At 42.8% G+C, this 15,514-nt stretch overlaps 1 protein-coding gene across 3 annotated transcripts in view; it reads right to left on the bottom strand.

Moving 5' to 3' along the window:
* The window catches only part of MAF (MAF bZIP transcription factor), a 192,777-nt gene that overhangs the window by 119,180 nt on the left and 58,083 nt on the right, over nt 1-15,514 (bottom strand). For 2 of the 3 annotated variants that reach the window (XM_074839175.1, XM_074839173.1), the window contains one exon: nt 10,223-11,016. The exons of the other annotated variant lie outside the window; for it this stretch is intronic. The gene's annotated coding sequence lies outside the window, so the exon portion shown is untranslated. Of the gene's footprint in view, nt 1-10,222; nt 11,017-15,514 lie in introns of those variants that run through there. 3 annotated transcript variants of the gene reach the window in all.

The following is a 15,514-nucleotide window of genomic DNA, read 5'->3' as shown; positions in this document are numbered from 1 at the left end:
ATCCCTAATACTCAGGACAGCTCATTTTAACAATGTCTCGTGGAGCTTTTCCCCATGCCAGAGCAGGTGGTCACTTGCTCACCCCAGCCGCCTCTGCAGCACCATGCCATGCTGAGCTGCACACACTTCTGTGCACCACAGAGCCCATACTGCAGCCTGAGAGAGAGGGGCAAGAGAGAGGGAGGAAGGGAGGAAGGGAGGAAGGGAGGAAGGGAGGAAGGGAGGAAGGGAGGAAGGGAGGAAGGGAGGAAGGGAGGAAGGGAGGAAGGGAGGAAGGGAGGAAGGGAGGAAGGGAGGAAGGGAGGAAGGAAGGAAGGAAGGAAGGAAGGAAGGAAGGAAGGAAGGAAGGAAGGAAGGATAAAAATTATTTCTCAAATGATGTCTCAGCAAGGTGGACCAATTTACAGCAGTCCTGCCTATAAAAACCCACCTTAGAGAACATTATATGTCAGGGCTTAAGCGTAAAAAGTTTGATCTATTATAAAAATCATTAGTTTAGCAATAGGCTACTTCCCTCAGTCTGTTCCAAGGAACAAATACCCCTTTCTCCCCCGCCTTCCCCACATACATACACACACACACACATGCACAGGCACTGACCCCCGCCCCCGCCAACCATCCTCACCCTGGCTATGGGTGGAGTCCCTGGGCAGGCTGCCCTCTTGCCCACAGTAGTGGGGGTCTGGTGGAGATTACAACAGAGGAAGAAACAAAATGGTGTATTTCAGTGGAAAAAGCTCTGCAGTATAGGGTATTTCACTAGTGAGACACAAATTTGTAAAGCCTTCCCTTACCACAAAAAACGAAAGGAGACTCTTGCAGAGCAAACTGCCATTCCCCCCCAAATTAGCTTCATTACATCCTACAGCCTCCCTAAATCTTTTGGTACATTTCTGAATATTGCTATTCTAATGAGGTAAGGAGCAACTGACATCCAAATAAATTGCAGCAAGAAATTCCAGTTTACTTTAAAGTCATTGACTCTCTTATGAGGAGGTCAAGGCAAAGTTATTTGGTAGTGGTATTTCTTTTGCTTCCTGTTTTAAGTTACCGAGTTCTTGTATCATCAAAAAGCTGCTGACTTGTACCCTTCAGGTGCCTGTGTTAGAGTGGAAAATGAGCTGCTCTTTCTTTTCCCCGACCTGCTTTCTTCCTATCTCTCTCCCTTCTTCCTTCTGTGCGTTACTTTGGGGTTGTCTGCGGGACAGGTACGCAGCAAACAGCCACCAGAGCAACCTTAAGGGAAAGAACACGTATAGATTTTACAGATTTTAAAATACAGCTGGGTAAGAAATTGGGCATTTTAAGGCTACCCTAAATACAACAATCATATAAGCACCCTGCATAGCACAGAGCCAGCTATGGTGCAGACCTGGAGACCAGAGAGGGCTGCCTCAGCCTGCAGTCCTCAGAGCCAGGCTGGGATTTCTCACCGTCCAAGTTTTGATGGTGTTAAGATCTGGCAAATTAGTTTGACTTATTGAGACTATGACCATGGCTGCAACTCAGATGAAATTTGGGTTCACACTTTTAGAAGTTTGAAAATGTTGATTTTTTTTTTTTTCCCCCCTTCAGTCAAAAGTCTTTAAAGGGCTGTGTAAGACCCCAAGGCCTCATGGAAAAGTCAGTGTAGAATAACTCCCCTGAATAAGTTAAAGCCTTTCCTGACCTCACTACTAAAATATTTGAGGCACTAAATGAAACAAGGCAGTAAGAGGAAAAAAAAGGTTCTGTGGACATGCTACAGCATCTCTTTATCTTCACAGCCTGAAGAGGGTGGAGCACAATTAGCTCATCTGTGAGAAATCTGGGCAGGCAACGAGCTTCAAGAAATGTTAAATTCAGCTCCAGACCAGGATCCTGTTGTCCCCTGGACAGCAGCTTAGAAAGCAGCAGTTAAACTGGGGAACTCATTGCTGCAAGAGGCTGAAGTGGCCAGAGGAGTGAGTGGGCTCCAGAGGGGACTAGAGGACCTGTGGAGGACAGACGCCTTGGTGGCCATTAGATTCAAAACCCCAGATACAACCTCTACACTGCTGATTTCCAGAACAAGGAACATGTAGCAAAGGGAAGTATCACACCAGAAATGCCCCGTTCTTCAAACTTTCTCCTGTATTGAACATCAGAGAGAAAATACACAGTTACACAGATTTCGCACAAACCCAGATCTTAGCTCCATGTAATTTTGTCTCTCTGAGGAGTGACACTGCTGCATGGCTCCCTCATCCTCTGCCAGGATGGGGCAAAGCTTTCAGGCTTGGTGCAGGTACATGGCAAGCCCCAGGATGCATCCTCACCCAAAACAGGTTTTCTGAGAAATGGAAGCAGAAGATATTCCCAGGCAGCTGGATGTGAGAGTATTTCAATATCCGCTCATCCAAGCTTTAATCTCTAAATTGCAAAAACATTAACATTATTGATTGATCAGACATCAATCCAACAGGAAATTTAATTAAATTAAAATGTGTCACTGAGCAGTCCTCACTGCGTCACGTATAAATCTTTGGTAATAAGTTGACAAAGACAGCAGCGATTGATACCGTGTTCCCAGTTTAATTTATCCCCCACCATTTTATTTTCCTGTGTTGATAATGAGTGTGCTCACAGACTCACAGGGCAACAGACTTGTCTGCAGGGCATCCATCTGACGCACACCAGCACCAAAGCCCCCCACGTCTGCTGGACATGGATCACTTACAGCTGAATGGGCTCAAACCAGACAGCTTCTGGGGCAACACCTTAATTCAAGGCACTGTTACAGGGCTGACCCCACTCAGTGATCACTCAGCATAACTTTCCTATTTCAGACCATCTCCTCCTAATAGTAGATTTGTCCCCAAAGGCAGCAGAGTCCCAGAGAAAAGCTAAGAGGTCCCTTGCATAAAATCAGTTTATTCCCGGGGTGAGCATGCACAGCCCCGACCCCAGCCTGTGTGCAGCTGCCATGTACCGAGGCAGCAGCAGCTGGCAGTGAAACTCCTACATCAAGCAGTGCTGGAGCCCCCGCCAAAGCACAGAGACATGCAGATAATAGCAAGATGCTAAGACAGATGATTAAGAAACAACTCCGTAGAGCAACTTCTTTGGAGTATTATAAATCATTACAGTTGGCTGAATAATACAAAAAGAGATTAAGAAATATTTTCTCCAATTCATTTCTGAACAGCAGTGGGTTTGGTTTGCTGTCACTTATGGCAGCATGATATTTACTGTAATTTATTAGTATTGTTGCTGCTTGCTGCTCTTCAGGCAGCCACTGGCTATTTATGAAAAAGTTTAAGAATCCGGGAAGTTCATGTGGGATTTTTTTCTAAACTGTTTTTTGTACCCACTGGGGTCTTGTTTGTTCCCCAACATGTGTTATTCTCATTCCCAAGTGCCAGTGATCCGAGGGGAAGCCAAGGGGCTGCACGCGACAGAGCTCACGCAAAAGGGAAGGAGTCAGCAACCAGCACTGGGCTGAGATGGCTTCGCTTTCAATAGAGCGTGGGGAGGGAAGGAAGGGAAATCCAAATCAGTATTTATAGACATCAAAATCCAGCACTAAGCATTTTGCAGAGAGAAGGAAAACAAAGATTAGGTTACCCAGATGAATGTTATTCACAGTCAACAACTTCCACACTCACCAAGGAGCATGCAAACTCCTGCGGTCTCTCTGCCTGCTGAGTACTAAGCTACACATGAGTGGTGCTACCTTCAGAAACCACTTGCATTATTTTGGGGTTACTTTCTTTAAGCTTACTGAATCTAAACTCCAATTCCATTTTTTGAGAGCCGTCCTCAAAACAAATACCGAGGTAATACCGATTGGCTTGTGACTAGATGTGAAAATAGAGCTGTCTCGGCACGAAGTCCTACAGACAGAGCACAGATTTTCTCTGTCTCCACCTCCCACATGCAGCACAAGTACAGTTTTCATGCCTTTGTCAGAAGTGCCAACCTGGGGAAGTTGCAATGCACAAGCAAGGAGAGGAGCGATGAATTAACTTGACAATGTGCGTTGCTGATAATAAATCTCTTAAGAATTTGATCCATAAAGGTTTGCTTCCTCGTGGTCCATGTTAGGTGTGACTGTTCTTGCAGTATCCAGTGGCTCGTGGTGTGTATTTTGGCTCAGATGTATATCTGCTTTGCAAAGGCAAATCCCCACTGCACAGAATGGACAAAGTGAAGAAGCAGTGATTTATATATAAATTATAAAATGTGTCAATTCTGGACACCCATTTAGATGTAGTTCGTCAGACCCAGCTCTGGAACATGTATTGCCTGCAGAAACCATCCGGAAAATCTGAGAGGCTGCTTTAAACCCCAACGTGTGAAAGGCCCCAAACCAGGATTTAATGGATTAGTAAGGCTGAAAAGGACCATCATAATCATCTGGTTTTGTTTCCTATGTATCACAGCTGAAGAACTTCACCCACTCATTTCAGCATCAAAGCCATAACTTCTGCTGAAGCTATTGCATATCTTTAGAAAGACACTGACTCTTGATTTAGAGACTGAAAGTAATGCTAAATCCACCACATTCCTAAGCCAACTGTTTCAGCCGTTAACTACTCTTGCTATTAAAAAGGCACACTTCCAGGGCAATTTTATCTAGCTTCAGCTTCCTACAGTCAGATCCTGCTATGTCCTTCCTCACTGTATTAAGGAGATTACAGTCAGGTTGCGGGAACTATCTTATGAATCACTGCATGCTTTCTCTTCTTAGATAGTCTTGGAAATATGTCACCTGAGAAGATTTATGAATGGACAAATTCATTGAAAATATCATTTGCAAGAGAATAACCAGAATAGCCCCCCTCTTCTGATGAAGAACTTATCTGAATTTGTGTGTGTATCTGTGTTTTATTTTGCTTTTAATCTGGTGACTCTGAGATGATGCGGACAAAGAGATATAGGTAAATATGTGTCACACTCTCCCTTAGCACATCAGTCGAGGCGTAATTCTGTGCATCAAAGCAGAAGTCTGTGTCACATCCAGCACAGACACTGAACAATGTCCCTTTAGAAAGGGCAGAGGGTGAGAGTAGCTTTATGACACTATTGATTTATTCTGTGCCTGCAGTTAAAAACTATACCCAGACAGACAATAAAAATAACTGCTCTAACCATATAACAGCTTCCTGCTACTAAAATGGATTTTACACTTAAAGTCATGGAGGGCTTTTCTTTCTTTCTTTCTTTCTTTCTTTTTTAAGTCTCAATTATGATTTTTTTCTGAATAAATTGAAATAAGAAATTGTCAGCACTGGTTTAGTCCTGATGTTGTCCTTTTTTCTGCTCTCCTCAGTGTTTAAAAAGGCCAGGATTACTTTCCTGTTGCAAGGTTGTGCTGTACGTGCACTAGTAGGCACAATAACCTGGTATTAATCAGACCAAATAGTTTGGTGCACAATTCCTACATGAAGAAATATGCAGTCGGAGTGGTAATCTGTAATGGATTTACTATACAAAATAAAATTGATTATGGTCCTTGTGGTCAACTGTATGAGATGGGATTGAGGTCTTGGCCTTAGATATGAATGTTAAAATAATATCTAGAGCAACAGGATCATCTCCTAGAAAAACCTATTTTCACTCAAAGGACCCCATAGATTTGCATGCTGAGATTTATGCAAGCTGCAAGTGCTTTGCTACATTGAAACTGGTGTCTCAAGCAAGTTGCAAGCAAGCTTCTATGGTAATTAGTAAATTTCCATCATAGTATGGAAGGAATCTTAAAAATTGAAGCCCTGTCTGACTGTATGGACGTGAATGGATCAATGAAATGTTTTAAGACCATATAACCCTCCCTCGAGGTCTTTACCAAAATCTCTGAAACTGTTGAAAAAAATTGATAAGATAGTGCAACAGGCCCATGAGTTAGCACCAATGCTGGCTGGAGAGGTCCTGTCTCTTCGTACCTATCCTGACCTTGTGTTAGCACAGATTTTTGGACAGAAATGCAGTGATTCAGACCAGGGAAAGTATCAATCTGAAACTTGGACTTCCTTCAGATATTATTTCAGTGGGATCAGTTCCCTGCTCCAGTTCATCAGTTCACATAGTAGCACCTATAGGTACAAAACATGGATAGTGAGGTGATATAAATGAAAGCCCAGAGACAGAAGGGAAAATCCCAATCTATATATAAGGTGGTGTGAGACAGGATGAGGCAGTCAGGTAGAGCAAGGAGAGACATACATCACAGCCTGTTTCTCTACAGAGTGGAGATGAGCAGCCTGCCTGCATGGGGTCAGATAGTATGAGGAAGAGTACACTGGGCTGGAAAAAAAGTGCTCAGAAAAAGGAAAAGGATGAGGAATCTGATATTCAAGCGCCATTCCCTTTCCATAGGTTTTATGATTTGGGAGATACTGCCTGAATGACATATAATGTGAGATATTGTAATGTGGCCTCATGTCCCTGGAGATGCTCTCAGAAATTAGATTATTCCATCAGCAGAGTTTTTATAAAAGTGAGCAAACATTGTAATAAATGAACCCAAAGAGTGAGAAAGTCAAGATTAGACTCTTCACATCTGGATGGGGGATTTTTCCCACTTACTTATGCTCTGTGATAAAGCTTAGATCCATTAACAAATATGCTTTAAAATTGACTTATTGAATATGTTTGCAAGATACATTTTTATTTTAATCTGTAAAACATACAAATAGGAATGTTTACACAGAAAATGACCCTGTGGAAACCATATGCTCTCCAGTCCAGGGAAAGAAGACAGAAGACTGTTTTCAGCTTTGCTTCCACGTGTCCTTTTGGTGGTTCTGGCATTGGAAACCTTAACTTCAGCTCTTGCAGTGGGTGGCATTGTCTGCTGAAGTGCTCAGGTGAATGCAACACTGAAGACAGGGATCTTTTTTGGTTTTTCTGATTTTCATGTAATGGTCAGCAGACAATATCTACGATGGAAGTTAAAATTTTCCTTTAAATTACAGGGTTGATAATCTTCTTCATATCTTCAACTCATCTGGACAAACCAGGATCTGGCCCTTACATACTTACATACACCTCCTTCCTCATGCGGGACTTGTAACACAATTTCAAGAGTTCAATTTCCCAATGAATCACTCCTCTCTGTTCCTTATACCTCACTTTTATTTTTATTACTTTTTGGGAGCATGATTATTTTACATCCTTTCAATCATCAGCCTCTTCTGAGGGCCCCAAATGTTTGACCAATTTTAAACCAACAGGATTATACAGTTTGGCTAGCAGCCCAGTGAGACATTCCCCAATGCACTGCCATGGGACCGACAAGCAAAGGCATCATGGATGGCTTCCTACAGCCAGCTGCATGGATAGCTGCTCTGTCTCCTTCCGTGTCTGCATGGCTCAAGAGCAGTTCAGACAGGACCCATTTTTAAATGGGGGTTCATCACCCATTGCAGCAAGTTGCACCAGAGCTTCGTCAGCCTGAAGTGAAATCTTGACCTCTCTGGATGGGAAGCTTAACTGAGAGAAGAATTTTTCTCTGAAAGTCCTAACAGCTCTGCAATGTTGGAAAAAATCCTTATGGGGGAGTGATCCCTTCTGGTGCTTTTCAAAGCCTGCTCTTCAGAGTAGCAGATATATTTATATTGGAGGTGGGTTGCTAAGCACAGTAACTACTATACAGGAGCTAGGCACAACAAACGAGCTCCCCAGGTTTGAATCTGTGCTTGAGTACAGCTACATGGGTGTAGATGGCTGCACAGCTCAATAACTGTGATAGAACAAAAATCCTGAGTAGGAAATTATTTAAGGTAGCTATGGCACCTGAGGATTTGCTCTGTGAAGATGCTCAATGGGAGCTGGTCTTTCACAGAAGTAATGAAGAGGCTGATGAGTTTTATCAGGAAAGGAAACCATTCTCGATGTCTATCGGCACAGGTCAGAACACAGGATACATCTTTGGTGATAAAGTAGATAATGGGTCATAGCCCAACTCAAAGGGGAAAAGGCTATGTCTCACCTGGTGTGGCCCCACGTTATAGACTTAGCGCACTTATGCAATGTGAGTGCGCCAGCATCAAATCCCTGAATTTGCATGGTTCTGGAATTTCATGTTATATCCAGGAGGTTGTTTCAACATAGATTCCTGGACGATGGAGCAAATGTCTTCTGCCTCATCCAGTCCCCCTCCAACATCGGTGAAAAAGCAGCAGAGGATCTGATGTGCTGCATCTTTCTGCACTTCCAGCTGAAAGTTTCATTTGGGAAAGAAACAGGCTAAACAGAACAAATAGGAGGTAAATCTGAAAGATCTGAGTGGATGTTGCTGTTTGCAACTTAGCGAGCTGGTCTTTGAGAAATACTCTGTTCACTAGCTGGATGCCAATTGCCAAGTGATGCTATCAGTTGATTAAAACACAGCCTGCCAGCTTCCTGCTTGATAAAACTAAGTACAATCTGATCGGGAATTCTCAAATCCATTACAGAATGACTAGTCCATCACTTAAATCAGCATACACCATTTTGCCATGAATCATCAACATACTTTGCTAATATATTTGTAGCAGCTAAACCCTGACAAAACCCCTGACAGTTCATCAAAATGGTCCCCGAGTGCCGGATTCTAGGGAGTGGGAAACAGCAGGAGCTTCAGACTGTGAGGGTTTCCTGTTGTTCCTTGCTCAGCTGGGTGAAGGTCATTTCCTCTCCTCTCTCACGCAGAAGCAGCTGAACCCTCAGTCCTTGAAGATATGTCACTGAGCTCCAAGAAACAACAGCCAGGTCCTACAAGGAACCCTCTCCTGCACAGCCACACTGGTGAGGCAAGATCACTCCCCAAAGAGAGGTGCTGCTCACTACGCTTACCTCTTTGGAGGTAAATAAGCTGATCTGGGCTGCAGAAGAAAAAAATTGCCTTGAACTATTAAAAATCAGTCTTGCACTTTACTACTTCTGCATGCTGTAACACAAAAAAACAGGGCCGCAGAGCCAGGCTAGCATTCCTGCAGCAGAAGGAAGGGGCATGCTGCCAACACATTAAGGATAATCCACTAGCGGGTCGGGGTGTTTAAAAAAAGCCCTCTTTTGTTGTCTCTTCGGACAGTTTTTTATCCACTGAGTTGGAGATGGGTGCCCAACTCCAGATATACATCAGTGATTGCACATCAGCTGCAATGTATTCTTGATCATCCCAACATGACAGATGGAAGTATTACTCGATGAATTGCTGTGGGACACTTGCTAGCTAAATAACAACACTGATACACCAGAAGAACAAATCAACCCCGGCAGAAACATAAAGTCTTCATGCCTTAACAGAATGTGCTAGTTTTGGCTGGGATAGAGTTAATTTTTTTTGTAGTAGCTACTATGGGACTGGTTTGGATTTGTGCTGAAAACACCGTTGATAATTCAGGGATGTTTTTGTTATTGCTGAGCAGCGCTTACACAGAGTCGAGGCCTTTTCTGCTCCTCACCCCGCCCCACCAGCGAGGAGGCTGGGGGTGCACAAGAAGTTGGGAGGGGACACAGCCGGGACAGCCGACCCCAGCTGACCCAAGGGATGTCCCAGCCCACAGGGTGTCCTGCTCAGCACATACAGCTGGGGGAAGAAGGAGGAAGGGGGGGACGTTCAGAGTGATGGCGTTTGTCTTCCCAAGTCACCATTACACATGATGGAGCCCTGCTTTCCTGGGGATGGCTGAGCACCTGCCTGCCCTTGGGAAGTGGTGAATGAATTCCTTGTTCTGCTTTGGCTTTCCCTATTAAACTGTCTTTATCTCAACCCATGATTTTTCTCACTTTTACTTTTCCAATTTTCTCCCCCATCCCACCAGAGGGGAGTGAGCGAGCAGCTGTGTGGGGCTTAGTTGCCAACTGGGGTTAAACCACGACACAGAAATAAGATCTTATGGAGGGGAACAAACTGATGCAAAATCTTGTAAAGAAAGTGAGCAAATGCAATAAAATTTGGAGGCCGTTTATTACTTATCACCTAAGGAGCAGATTATAATGAAATGGTGAGGTCAGAAAGATAATAAATCCTAATCATAGGAATTCTCAGATAATGCTTTGTTAGCCAGTGCTATCCTCCAACTCCACCATTCCCCATCTCTGTCCTTTCACATTCTCTCTCCTCCACACCCCTCCTTTAGTTCTCTCTCCCCTTCTTTTTTTTTGTTGCAATTAAACATTGCAAGGTCTACTCGAGAAATGTACAGATAATACAACACTTCCATGTCAAATGTCAATACAAATACTTATCTGGTGTAAAGTCAGTGTTACTCCATTTCTAGTTTCAATACATTTTATTTACAAGAAAATGAATAAGCAGGAGACAAATATCCATTGTTTGCACAGTTTCAGAAACATAATCTATAACATAAGGGGCAGTTTGTTCTCCCCCTTAAACTACTGAGAGTCTGGGAAGTCTCTCCAGAAGTGAGACTGGCTTGGAATAGGTGTAATAAAGCAGAGATTCACAGGCACAGTTTCTTCATTTAAACTAACACAAAGTGAGAGGACAAAGAGGCTCCCAAAATTCTGCCCTTGTGGTTCAAATTTGAATATATGTTTTTAAAGCTGGCCAAGCAACTGAAATTAAGCCTCATATAATTAAGTTCCAGTAATTTGAGCAGAAGTAGTCCTGGGAAAGTTAGCAGGTTGAAAAACTTCTGGCAAAGCAGATATATTGATTTTTTTTTTTGTGCCATTCCTATCACATCAGAAGTCCATAAAGAAGAAATTTAGGTTAAGTCAAGAGTTTTCAGTCTCTGGTGTGCAGACCTCAGAGGTCCATGGACTAAACCAAATAAGCAGCTGGCTGACTGGTGTGTTCCCACCTGAAGATCTCTTCAAGTTTTCTGTACAGGACCATGATACTGCCCCAAAGTCTCCATCCTCAAGAATGCTGCTTTCATCTTCTCAAATGCATGTGGCATTGCTCTCCATTCCTTACACCCACCAGCAGTCCTGGCTTACCTCCTGCTGCTGAAGAAACTTTTGGCCTCCTCATGGTGCAGATTTATAAGCAGTGTGATCTCCTCTGCATCCAGATGTCACCACTCCAGGTCTTCTGGGAGACTAAGGTTGGAAATTGGAAAAGGGATCACAAAAAGTGATAAAAGTAGAAGAAAAAAGGACAGCAGCAAGGAGGAACAGCTATAGAAGATGGGGCAGTTAATAAACAAGGGATAATGAACCAGGAGAAGTCTTGGTGGAAGGAAGAGGAGCAGCAGTCACAAGAGCTGCCAGTCACCAGGAAAAAGGGTGTCACACAAAACATTTGACCCTCTCTGTAGCACAAGCACCACTTCAAGATGGCAGGGGAGCTCTGGGCAGTTTGACAGCCTTCCTCTTGCAAAGCAGGGTTACATACACCCTGAAGGACTTTCTGGTGGTGTGGCTGACCCCTTGGATCAGAGCTGAATGTACCACCAAGCCCTGGCTTGCTTTTGGAGAGAGCTCCCTACTGGGTCTCTTCTGGAAGGAATCTGTGCACCGAAGCTGCTCTGCAGCTGGACTAGTGCCCAACAAAAGGAGACAAGCAGGGGATTACTGCAAAACCACCCCAGGCTCCAATCTGAGACACTAGTTTAGACAGAGCTGAAGTGTAACCCAAGAGAAACAAGGCTACTGTCAGTCACCTTAAATTCACTAAATATACCTGGGGAAAAACTGTTGAAAATCACCAGAAGTTTTTTGTAACACTGCTATTTTACTAGGTCATATTGTACCTTCAACATTTCCACAAACTTCAGCTAACATCAGGCAGATCTCTACTTAATGAACAGTGAAACACAGTTTGCCCAATGATGACTAAATTACTCGGGAGGAACTACAATTGATAAGACAATGATTTATGGACCTATTGTTTTCTAGGTTCTCGTAAATAATCCTAATTGGTGTTAATCATCCACCCTCTGCTTTGTGTTATCACCAAGCAAAGTACACTTCCTAGAGTAGCTATTTAGGGGCATAATCCTTCTGAAAGGCAAGACAGCTATTGACTTCGACAGGATCTGGATTAAGGCGCTCAGACAGAGGAAAGTGACTCTGGAATATGAGCAAAACACATCACATTCTCTTTCTATGTCTGCATTGAAAAGTTTCTTTTCAGTATGCTCATGGTAAATTCAGTGAGTTACAGCAATTCCTTCCATGTGGGCTTCTTGCAGTGACTCTTCAGTCTTTCTACTAGCTCAGAAATCTAAATTTGCTGATGCTATTACTGCCAGTTTGCAGCTCCTGTCCGCATCCCTTAGCAATGGGCTGGAGGTGTCATATCTGAGAAAGACTGCCTTGGAACAGCAGACACCTGCACCAGGACTTGGTGTCTTTCTGTCTCTGATTTTATTGTTATCCCTGAAAAAGTACTTTGATCTTTTGGTGCTTCACCATTTGTTACACTGTACTGTTGTCAGGAGGGAACTGCAGAACTTGAGACCTCCTTGCTTGTTTTAGGTGTAAGGTTTGGTGGGTTCAGTTTTAGCATACAGATGAGCTTGCTTGACCTTAACATGTCTGCACTTTAAATAACACTTAAATAGCATTCTAGAGGGTACAGTCGCACGCTGCTTGCTTACGGAAACTACAAGGAAACCAGACAGCTTTTCAATTCGTGTATCAAAGAGAAGGAGATTTACACATAAAAGGGTGAATTATTTTGATTTGTAGTTTTCAAGCCACTATGCATTCCCCAACATAAATGCTCCCTTGTCTCTGGTTTCTGATAGTTCATATCAGGCTCAGTGGCCTAGATTTTCAAAAGTGGTAATTTAGGAGGCCAATATTTCTCAGTGCCAACTCAAGGTGCCTTAAAGAGACCAGATATTGCTAAGATACTGCGTATCTTTGGAAAATTGGGTCATTTTAACATCTCTCAAACTAGACACCTCAAAGTGACTGTGTAAAATCATCAGGGGTGGGTTTGCCAGAGGAATAAAGCTCTTTCCTCCACCACACTGTCCCTTCCACTGTGCTGTTCACGCCCCTCCTCACAGCATCAGCCCCCATCGCCATTAAAGGTCCCTGCAGAGTCACCATTACCAGTCCTTTTTGACATTCTCAACCACTGAACATCCTACATAACCTATAAAAAGAGCTCATGTCCTTAGCTATTTCATCTTTTAAATAGCTATCAGGGAAAAGTCTTCTAAGGCCTGAGTCTGGATACCTAAAATCTAGCTATATGGTATTTGAGGGAGAGGAGGGGAGAAACCCTATCCCATTATCTGCATTATCCCGTTACCCTTGGATGTCTTCCATGTACTTGGAAGAGCAATGCCCCATTCTTGAGGCTTCACATTGCAGCCACTGCCTTTTTGGCAGAAGAAGGGTGGATGTGGCTCCCTTCAAAGTCAATCAATGTCACATCTTTAATCAATCTAGAAGGTCACCACTGTACTTCCATCAAAAAGAGTTGGGTACAATTCTCGCTGAGTCCTACATGTTTATGGGGGACTCAGGTTGCAGTGGGTGTTGGAAAAAATCTTTTCTGGTCCTGACCTCAGCACATCTTCTATTCCTAGGTTCTTCATAAGAGTTTAGGATCAAATAAGAATTACGTCCAGGACTCTGAGATACAATGATACAGAAGTATGTACAATGAAACCCCAAATTACACAAAACTTACGTAGTTTTGTGTTTCATTATGGCTTTGAACACATCCAGTTTTGCTGAAAGGTTCAGAAAGCTCAGGCAGCTTTTGTGTGAAGGCGGGTCACATTTTGAGCAAGCTCACAATGATTTTGAGTTTCACATCATAATCATCTAGGAAATTTCACAGGTTAGCTGTGATGTCTGTTAGTGGTCACAAAACAGAAATGTATTGCATTTCAAGGAACTGTGACTAGGAGGGAGGATCAGAGCAAGGCATGTGTGAAAACCATTCAGACTTGAAGTCAGGACCCCTTGTATAAAGAAACCTATCAACACAAAACGCTGAATCTGTTAAGCCAGAAAATTCTTCCCCCTAGTTGAAGTCATTGCATTACCACTCTGGCACAACTGGAGCGGGATCCAGAGCCCAGTAAAGTCAAGGGTAGAATTTCCATTGATTTCCAAGGAGTCTGGATCGGATCCTAGATCACATTGTCACACTGCAGCAAAACCCAGCCGTGTTGCAGTGTACCCACCTGCTCTCCAAAGTCTCAGCTCTAGCCGTTCAAATTAATTGCAGGTACAATCTAGGTTATTCCAGCATTTGCCTGGTGCAATGCTAAATAAATACTGTTTTATCAAAATCAGCAATACTGAATACTGCTCCTCGTTAGTAAATTAGGCCAACTAATGAACACCTTTTCTTAAGAGGATTTGTCTACTTAAATCAAAACCAAATGTCAAAAATCCTTATTCTATCAATCAGACTGGTGGCCTTCTGCACCAGCTGTAGACTAGGGCTGGCTAAAGACATAGAGAAAAAGTGAATGAGGACCTCAATATTTTTTAATGAGGTACTTAGGCTTCTTTTACAATTGAGAACAACTCAACGTAATCTGGTATGGTAAGGGATCAGCAGCTTCTGTGTACACAAGAAAGAAAGAAGGGGAGAAGGAAAGAAAAAAGGAAGGCAGGCAAGAAGGGAGGAAGGAAGAAAGGAGGGGAGGAAGACCCTGTGTTTCATTTGTTAATATTTCATGTTGACAAGTCACAAAAACATGAAAACCTTCTTTAACCTCTTGCCTTCTCTTGACAAAATCATCCACCTACAAATTAAAATAATCTCTAGACATTGCTTGAATTATTTTCTTAGGGAGTTCTGTAATGTAAATTGTTGTGTACACTAAAAAATTATTTTAAAAATAAGACATGGAGATTTTTTTTTTCCTCTGCAAATCAAACCAGAAGTCTATATCTGAGAGGAATTTCTGGGAAGAACAAATAATCCTCTGAAGCTGGTACTACAGTAGGTGCCCTAAACAAACCTACAGAAGGAGCATAATGAGGCAATGATTTATTGCATGCTATGCAACTCTCACTACTGTGCAGTGTGTTGTAAGAACCAGAAGAAGGGAGAGGCAGTACTCATCCTCCTCGTCCTCACATGTTTCTGGATATTACCTGCTCTGGATATGACTGCGTGACACTGAAATGGGACTGCAGCCACCCTGAGCTGTAGGACTGGTAAATGATCTTTGTGCTACAACATTTAACTTGTACTTAAAGCTGCACCATCTCACCCCTACCTAAAAAAAATTTAAAAATCTGTATTTGGATACTCTGAAGCTTTGCACAAATACAAATTGTCATTTGTGTTGGACATATTGTTCTATTTGCACAAAAAAATATTTTCAGGAATGTTTCCATTAGTAGGTGGAATCCCCAACCTTCCAAAGTCTTCCATGGTAAAACTCCCCTTGGTTTCAAAAGGGTCAGCATTTCACCTTTTCCATTTTGTATGCATTAGGGACTAAATACAGATGCAAAATTCTGCACACAGAAAAATATTTGTAAGAAAAGCTTGGTCCTAAAGAATTACAATCAATCAAATGGGGAGCAGAAACATGCAGTGTAACTGGTATTGCACCAATCAATACGATCAACATGAGTCTGACCCTAACTGGGATGTATTTGCAATTAG

The sequence above is a fragment of the Strix aluco genome, chromosome 14 (genome assembly GCF_031877795.1).
Source record: "Strix aluco isolate bStrAlu1 chromosome 14, bStrAlu1.hap1, whole genome shotgun sequence".
In the NCBI taxonomy this organism is placed as follows: Eukaryota; Metazoa; Chordata; class Aves; order Strigiformes; family Strigidae; genus Strix; species Strix aluco.
This window is presented reverse-complemented; position numbering and strand designations above follow the sequence as displayed.